We start from the raw sequence: 8,218 nt of genomic DNA, 5'->3' as shown, positions 1-8,218 counted from the left end.
GATGCTTAATATTTCTATGAAAATTGTAAGTTTGTTAATGTAACTACAGGACATGGATCTATTTTCTTAAAATGCACAGATCAGAGAGACAGGTAAACAGAAAATAGTTGGTATTTGTCTACCATTTCATGGCAATAATTCTGATGACTTTCTTATTATATTGCAAATAGTGGCTCCATGCCTTTAGAAAAAGAATCTGCTCTACCGACCGTCCAAGATAATTTTTGTCTTCTTAAAGGAATGTGTGCTTCCATGGACGAATCAAATAAATTAATTTTCATTTGGACATCCATCTGGCGTGCAGAGGAATAAACCATGCAAGAATTAGAAGGTTGTTTGTCCTTCTGTGGGCACTCCCCCCCATGTGACCTTGTGCAGCAACACGAGCTACAAACATTTATTAGAGTGATGGATGCTTCCTAGAGAAAATCATCACACAGCTGTCCTCTGGAGAATGTCAGAAGATGGAGCTTCTGTAGACCCCACAGGGCAGACCCTAAGGATAAGGATCTGAGGGAGCTGCTCCTTTCTCCATTCCCACTCCTCCCCCAGATTCACCTTGCCCTCCCTTCCAGTCACATAGGGGGGCTTTTCCAGCTGAATGCATTCTCCTCCAATGAGTATAATCATCATAACTTATACTCTTAATTTGATCATCTTGGTTTATTGAGTCCATACTATGGGCCAGGCACTGTTCTAAATGATTTACATATGCCAAGTCATTCAATCCTCACAAAACCCTTTCCATTGCGTATGTGATCACCTGCAGTATATAAAGAAAGTGGAGCACAGACACTTAAATCGCTTGCACAAAGTCATATTAGTTTTCAAAGGCCCAGGGATTCAACTGCAGCGCATCTGAGTCCATGTCCCACCTTTTACTATTGCCCAATGGGTTGCTCTTGGGTTGCATCTCATTGCCCTTCTTTTCGTGTTAGTCACTCTAAATCCCTTGGTAAATCCCTTGGAGGAAAGAACATTTTTTTATTTATCCATATCCTCAAGACTTAACACAGTATATGACACATGAAAGAGCCTTATGGTGGTTGAAGGAATGCACAACCATGTTCCCTGTGAGCACGATGCAATTTTCAACCTCACTAGAGGCAGCACTTTGAAATCCAAGAACCCTCGCGGCTCAATGGGTGTGTTTCCAGGTGTCCATGACCCCCTCGCTTCCAAGAACTGCAGACGATATATTATGCATAAAGTTTTTCTTTCCCTGGGGAGACACTCCACAGCCTTTGACAGAATCTGAAGGAGTGCACGTCCCTAAAAAGTTTGAAGGACAACCAGAAGCCTCATTGGCTGCTTGGAACAAGTTTCCTACCTGACCTGATGACAAGTCAAAGTGTGCTGATCATTATTACAGGAGTCTAACGGCTAAAACGTGTTGCCCTTAGCAGTACTGAACTACAGCAAAATGCAGACTTTAATCACATATAGAGAAAGTCACTTGTTTTACAATTTTTGTTATTAAAATAGAAACATTTAAAAATATTACAAGAAGCTACAGTAAAAGTCTGTTAATGGTGTTTAATTAAATTATCTTTCTTTTTTTTCCAGGAATATTGTGTCTTTCATGTGGACCAATGTCCATGGACTCTTTTTGTTCATGTTAGTGATTAATTACAAAGGAATTAATGAAATTGACCAGGTAACAGTGTGCATTGGTCTTTTAGTTGGGTAAAAATCAGAATCACTCTAAAGTTACCTTTTCTTTGGATAGAGCATATCAAACACAGGGTCTATTTCTTTCCCCATCTGATTCCACTGATATCACTTAATAATCTTTTTTTAAAAAAAATACTGGATACCCTTCTTAAGTTGCTTACATTAATTTCTCACTTGGAAAACATTTGTTTTCTTAGGTTGGAGAATTCCTCAAGTATGAATATGACAAATAAAAGGTTCAGAAGCATCTATTAAATTTGACAAGCATCCACTGACCACTTCTTGTTTGCCCAGGTCCCTGCAGAGACAGTAGGAGGTCTTCATAGAAACAGAAGACACAGCTTTGCCCTAAAGAAATTTGTGCCCCAGCAGATAGTTTATGGGTGTCTTTAAATAGTAGGCTTAGTGGTTTAGAGTTGATATATGGGCAAGAAATCTACAGTTGATACATGAACAGGGGATCATAACGAGCAAAATGGAAAGCTTAATAGAACAAAATTCTGAGTGCTGAATAAAAATGGGGTGAAGCTGGATGAATGGAGGTGATTAGAGAAGACTGTGTTAAATAACAAAACTTAATAAATATGGGGTGTTTCCATGATAGCAGAAACAAAGATGAAGGGGTGGAAATAAGAGATGCCTGGGGAATGTTCGGAGTCTTGGAGGACGATGTTATCTCCGTCAGTCAGGAGGCTGGCCAGGTTCACAGCCCCTTCCAGGACCAACTGTCCTTTGCACACGCTTACATGAAGGAATAGCTTTGTGTCTGTTACCCTATGTCCCCCCCCCACTTTCTGGGAGTAGTTAGTTCACCCAGTGCTCTACCTCCTCCATGAGATGAGACAATGAATATCCAGGTTATGGACTGACCTGATGTGAGGAAGGATGAGATAAATCAAAGTCATTCTCTCTGGAACTTACACCAAAAAGTGCTGAAAGAGAACACTTGGATGCAGAAATGAAAACTGAAAAGGCACACCAAGACAGAAATAAGTAGAGTAAGAGTCTTATTAGAATGTTAGTCATATTAGAGTAGAAGCATAGACGTTGGATTTATTTTGGTCAAAATGATGATGGCATAAATAAATGTTGATTTCTTTCATGTCGGACCATGTTAGCAATCCAGGGCTGGTATTTCAACCTATGTTCTCCCAAATACATACCCATGACAAAAATTTCCTTTTAGGTCATTTACTTAGGCTATGATATCAGAGAAAAAGTGAGGGGCAGGCAAAGTGATGCATGGAAGGAGACAAGCCATTGTAAGGACACATTATTAAGGTCATCATGGTGAGCAATCAGGCCTTGATTTCACTGGCACCATCTGAGATACTCACATAATGCCTTCCAGAATTGTCTAGCTGAAAATGGAAGGTGGGATCGTGTAGCCACCAGGGTCCATTCCTTCTCATTACAGGATCACCCTACAGGTGTTAACTCTCCAGCTTCTTAGAGGAGAATGCATGCGGCTCAAGCAAGTCCCTGCCACTGTCCTAGGTGCTGGGAAACTCTAGAAGAAACTGAAGACATATGGAGCATTCATGAAGGTAAGCACTGTCGGCATGAAGTCAGTTGCAGCCTATATGGAAGTGCCCACCGACAGCTGTATGGCAGGAATCCCATGTATGCTGACATGATGTGGGCTCAGGCACAGAGGCATCAGACACTGTCCACCCCTCACATTGTCTGGACCTGTTCATGCCTACATAATGTCCCATCTGTCAATGAGTCTTCCAGGTAAGTGCCTGGCTGCACCCTCTGCAAGAGTTTTAATAAACCGAAGTTAGTGAAACACACTATAATCTCATTACTGGTCCAATGGGATTACTGCTCTGGAGACTGGAATGAACATTCAAAAGAACTTCCTTTCCCTGCACACTCTAGGCTTCCCTTGTTCTTGGCTGACACTTGGGTTGATACAGATTCCTTGCTTGGTGGGGTGATTGAGGCCTTCATGTCTGAGTAGTCTGAGTTCACAATTATCTTGCCCTTTTAGATCATGGTTGCTGAAATTGTTCATTAGCCATTGTGATTGAGCATATGAAGGGCAATTCTTGGCTACAGAAGGCACGGCCCTGCTCTAGAACCCTGAGGATGTGGGCGGTCTCACTCAAAACTGACAGCCTCGTGAGCCACTCAATAATTAGGTCAAAGCAATATTCCCTGGCATGGCGTAGGCTACCTCCCAAATCCAAAAGGGCCCAAAGTACTTAGAAGGGATGCCCATTTATACCCCAGGCTTTTAGATCCCCCAAAAACTTTACTGACATGGCTCATCCTTGAAACCTTTGGGGACGTGGGTCCCACCCTCCTGGCATGTATATGTTTGGCACATACATAGGTGGATACTAGCGTACCCAGAGGATTTGCCACTTTCTGTCCACCAGGTCCAATGACTGTCGTCACTGGGTAGCAGTACGGTGGACTAGCGCGATGTTCTGAGGAAGGTCAAGAGGACTAGGGTCACTGCATGTTATATATGCAGAGAGTAAGAGATGAACCTAGTGTTTGGAGAAAACAATGGAGATGTACAGCTATTGTCTATTGAAAATGGGAACAGCTTCTGGTAGCAAGAACATGGTTGCCAGATTAACAGGGGCACACCAAGTGCCAGCTGGCGGGAAAGGTACCGCCTTCAGCCTAGCGGTTTCTGTTGGGGCCACCACCAGTTGGTCAAGCTTCTGGTGATTCATAGTTACTTACCTCTGGTTGTGATTCCTCTGGTTTTTGCAAGGACCCTGCAATGGGACTAAATGCAGATATGATGAGGACCCCTCTCTGCAACCTTTAGGTCTTTGAGAGTGGCACCAATGTTTACAGTTCTTTCCAGGATGAAATACTAGTTCTGTTTTATGAATGGCAAGGTGAGGTTTGCAGGGGCTGTTTCAGGAGTTTCCATTGGCTCATTTTACTGCAGTGGCCTCTAAACTCCACAGGTCAGAAAGCCAGGATGAGCATTCCGCTAACTACTGTGTATGTGCATTTCAATGATGCATTTGGGAAATAACTACAGGGTTTGTGTGGCCTGTATGCCCCTCTCCCCAAGCCCAGCTCCTTCAAGACTGACTCTGTCTGCTTTTACTTACTAACCAAGTACTAAAATTCTTTTGGTTGAGTATGCTGTCTCCTCCAGCAACATAGACAATACTTCTACTCTTGGGGCACAGGAAGCTCTGATCCTAGTTTTGGGTGTGGAGGTGACCAAGAATATGTAGGGGTAGGTTTTAAAGATGAAAAGCATCATCTCTTGAAACATTTGCCTCAGTTAATATATTTGCATGATCCCTTGACAAAGAGACCTGGTCTTCAGGTAGGGCCGGCGCACTTCTGCTGGAGGGTTCAAGGGAACATAGGCATTTGAGATTCTTGGACTCATTCATCCAAATGCTCTCACTCAGGTCTGAGCGTCCCACTTGTTTCCTATCAGCGCCTGCCTCTGACAGGAGACTTGTTACGTGTGCACACCCTGTGTCCTCTGTATCCCTTACGGTGAAGTTCTGATGGTGACTTTGAGCACTCTCTGACCTGTGGGCCCAGGAGATGGGGTTGCTTTAGTCATTGTTATAGGCCTCCTGTTTTAATCATTGTCCTGGAGGCCTGTGTACCTTGAATTGGTTGTTTCTTTCTCTAATGCATCCACAGCCATTGATAAGCTAAGGGCTCTAGGGACCCGGTTCTGCAGGACCTTATGAGAATCCTTCAGAATGTTTCCCAGAATTGTCTGCCCCAAAGGGGGAAGCAGGAAAATTTATCCAATGTGTCCCATTCCCAATTGGTTGGCAATTTTCCCCGAGGATACGAACACCCTTGCACTTCGCAGCTGTGCATGTGTACTGACTGAGCACCTTCCTTCTGGAGTTCAGATCACAGGAGAAGCCAAGCGGCTGTCAGAGTGGAGTGAGTCACAGCTCTTCTGGAACTTTCCACAGCAGCTGCAGCCAAAGTCACAGATAAAGAGATGTGAGGCGGGGCTTCAGGGGGCCTGATACCATAGGCAAGGCAACCCCACAGTATTAGGGGCCAAGGCCCTTTGTCTTCCTACTTTCCATCACTAATGTGACACCCTCACTACGGGGTAAAAAATATCTCCCACTACGTTTTTCCCAACCCAGTGGGACAGGGGAAAAGGAGGAAAGGGTGCACATTTTCCTTTTAGAGAAAAATAGTTGTGTTCACATCCTTTGGTCAGAACTACTACATGACCACACTTAGCCATGATGGAGAGTAAAAAACCTAATCTAGAATATTCTGAGCATCTGGGTATCTAGATAGAAATCAGGAATTCTATTCAAATGGAACAGTAGTTTTCAACTCACAGTCTAGGTAGAATTTTAGAAACGTGCACTGGTGTTTTTGTTTGACACAATGACTGGAAGTTGCTCTTGTCTTTTAACTGAAGGGTCGAAGGAGTTTGAATGCACTGCAATGTCTAGAACAGCCTTGCACAAAAAAGAGTCATCTTGTATTCTGCACAACTTTTGAAAATCCTAAAAGGGCCTTCAGGTAGGTGGAAACATTTTTTTGTAACTTTACGTCTGGAACATAACCCCATTTTCCATATAAAAATGCAATTTTAATATACACTGAATTTTCTAGATTCGTTTTTCTGGTTCAAGCAAGGAAAAATTGTATTTTATTATATTTGTATCTTTACTCAGAGTTGTTTACCATCTGAGGAAAAGAAACACATCACCTACAACAATGGTGCTCAGGGCATTGGAGTCATCAGTAGAGACACTGTCAGTTCCCATTTGTAACTGTCCCCTTCATGCTGGTTCATGTTCACATCCAGTCACCTTACTACTAGATTTCATTTCCCAGCTTGAGCATGTATGTATCGAATTGTACATTATTTTAAATGAATTAATTTAGCTTAAATGAACAATGTAAATTATTGTGTTCTGAGTCACTTTTATTTTCTCCTTTATGTTATACTCAGGGCATTATTGATTCTTTTTGGAGTATTTGTAAAACTAAGGTGCGCTTACAAATATCAAGAGAGGAAAGGGGTCATTGTACAGCATTCAGTGTAAAAATGGGCTGATTAGTCTGATAGGGTTAAAAACCACTGTCTGTAAGGAAAGTATAGAAACTGGGGACAGTGACTACTTGTTCCACAAAGGAACATGGCCAGTCCAGTTAGGAAGGCAGAAATTAGGAGCAAATTGAGACATCAGAAAATATGTTTAAGTAGAACTTTTGAGACCAAGTGTGCAGTGAATGTTCAAAAAGTCAGTTATTTGTACAAAAATAAAGGAGTGGAACACCGGAGTGAAAATCCTCGAACCTGTGCGGCTGATGTCTATGAGAATGCCTGAATCCAGATTTATCCCTGGGTCCAGTTTCCCTGTGCACCAGCTCTGTTCAAATTCCCACTCTCCCAGTAGTTGACTCTGACGCTCCTTCAGCTGCCCGCTATTGCTGCTCCGCTGGCGCTCCTTTGCGCCCGAGGGGACTCAAGTATGTGTGTTTGCAACTAAAAGCACACAACGTCAGTGGAGGCTAAGATGGGTAATGTGGGAAAATCTTCAAGTTTGGCAGAGTGGAGACTGGGCGCACGGGGAGGGTGCTCACAGAACAATGCTGCCCCGGACCACGGTGAAGAAGGGTTTGGATTAGCGAGAAAGAGGAGATGCTACTCTTTTCTTCCAGTTCTATCTCATTTAAATCTTCATTCTTCGCCCTTACGATTTCCTGTTCCCTCCAGGTCTCTCTAGCCCTCTTCTTAGGGTCTGCTTACGAAATTCCCTTTTCTAGTTTACACTTAATGCGGTACAATTACAGAAGTGGAGTCAGTCTCAGAAGCACCTTCCCCTTCCTGGTTGGGCAACTGGGTGAGATGGAATTCGTGTATTCTGACTGCTCTAAACATGGTCTGTACCAGAAGCTGCCAAAGATATAGCCTATGCATCACTTATTCTTCTGTGTGCAAAGGAACTCTGATAATAAAAGCAAAAAGAAGCATCAGTCTCAGTTCTTCACATGGGTCATAGTGAAGAGAACAGACAGTCTGATCAATTTTTGCATTAAAATACCAATTCCAGTGCTTGCTTGGGACGGCACAGAGAGTCGCAAGGCCCCTGCTGAAGGATGACACCCAAGTTCATGAAGCATTCCTTACGATAATTAATTAATTAAATGCAAATTCCATATTACCAATGTGTACGAGGTACTATAGGATCCCAGATAAAGTCCTACTAACTTTTCCTGGAAAACACATGGAATGAATTTTGTAAGAAGAGCAGAAGTGCAAAAGATTAAGAGAAAATGAAGAAAACAATATGCAGAGAACGAGAAGCACAGAATCAAAATCTTGTCTACAGTTTGGTGTGGAAAACTAAGAAATGAATGTAGACTATCTGAGGGTAGATGAGAGTGGGGTCCAAATGCAGGGAACTGAAGGTAAAAACAATGAAGGTTGATGTAAAACGAGGGTAAGGTAATCGCTATACTCCTGGCGAAGAAGCTTGAACTGTGCCCCTTTATTCATCCATTACTTAACTGCTTATTGATAATGATATTAACAGTAATGTATATCACATAG

At 42.7% G+C, this 8,218-nt stretch overlaps 1 long non-coding RNA gene across 1 annotated transcript; it reads left to right on the top strand.

The window, feature by feature from the left end:
- The first annotated feature begins 1,571 nt into the window (after positions 1-1,571).
- Positions 1,572-6,490, top strand: LOC108409357 (uncharacterized). Its single transcript, XR_005062771.2, has 4 exons — positions 1,572-1,657; positions 3,092-3,221; positions 6,074-6,177; positions 6,333-6,490. It is a non-coding gene; the product is annotated as an uncharacterized lncRNA (long non-coding RNA).
- Positions 6,491-8,218: the final 1,728 nt, after the last annotated feature.

This window comes from Manis javanica, chromosome 14 (genome assembly GCF_040802235.1).
Source record: "Manis javanica isolate MJ-LG chromosome 14, MJ_LKY, whole genome shotgun sequence".
Taxonomy (NCBI): domain Eukaryota; kingdom Metazoa; phylum Chordata; class Mammalia; order Pholidota; family Manidae; genus Manis; species Manis javanica.
This window is presented reverse-complemented; position numbering and strand designations above follow the sequence as displayed.